The following is a 972-nucleotide window of genomic DNA, read 5'->3' on the forward strand; positions in this document are numbered from 1 at the left end:
GGGAAAAGGGGGTCCTGTGTGAACATTCAATACCTTAAAGATAAAGGCCGGGGGCAGGAGAGTGGGGCTCTGCTGGGGACAAAGCACTCGGCCACCCCCTTGGCCCTGACCCATTTCACACCTGGGCCTCCACCTGGAGCAGCTTGGTGGGCACACAGCCCCTGCCCTACAGACCCAGCTGGGCATTCCGGAGGACCAGCGCTCCAGAGGGCGTGCAGGGAAGGACGAGGGCTCCAGCGCCCGAGGAAGGGCAGGGGACCACAGCGGTGCCCTCTGCCAGCTTGCCAACGCAGATCTGCTCCACTGGCTTCCAGAACATCGAGGACTTCCTTGCTCCCCCCACACAGAGGTCACCTCATGTCTAGGAAGACCCCACATTACCTGAGGTGGAAGGGGGGCCCACCCATCCAGGATGGGGCACCGCAGCCTTGGAGCACCCAGCAGCGGCCCAGGGGTTCACGCCAGCCCCAACCCCCTGGGGTGGTTTCACAGACTGCATTACGTCACGCGGAGGGTCTCTTTGGCCCCCAAGGCCCACTGAGTGGCCGACATAGGCCCCTCTGCCCCATTCATGGTTCACACCATTTTGTGTGGGTCACTGACTCGTGTTTTACAAAGGGGCCTCGTGGGGGTGTGGGTGAGGCGCAGTCCTCCTGGGTAGCTCCAGGTAGCCCTTCTGCCTGCCCGTCATGCCCTGGAGGCTTGAAAATCGGACTTCCTGAGGACCTTGGGTAGATCCTGCCTGTCTCCCAATTCCTCCAGGCCTCTGTCCCCAGGCAGGACTCCTGGGCGCAGGGTCCCCTGGCTGCCCATGACTTCCCAGCCTCCCGTGGTGCCTGGTGGCCCCAGCAGGAACAGGGCCACGCCCGCCGGGGGGCCTCAGCCGGGGGGCCTCAGCTATCAGCAGATGCAAAGTCTGGGCCAGGCCTGGGGAGCAGGGGTGGGGGCCCTGCACTTCCTGCCTGTCCTTCA

Source organism: Ictidomys tridecemlineatus, chromosome 4 (assembly GCF_052094955.1).
Source record: "Ictidomys tridecemlineatus isolate mIctTri1 chromosome 4, mIctTri1.hap1, whole genome shotgun sequence".
NCBI classification, from domain to species: domain Eukaryota; kingdom Metazoa; phylum Chordata; class Mammalia; order Rodentia; family Sciuridae; genus Ictidomys; species Ictidomys tridecemlineatus.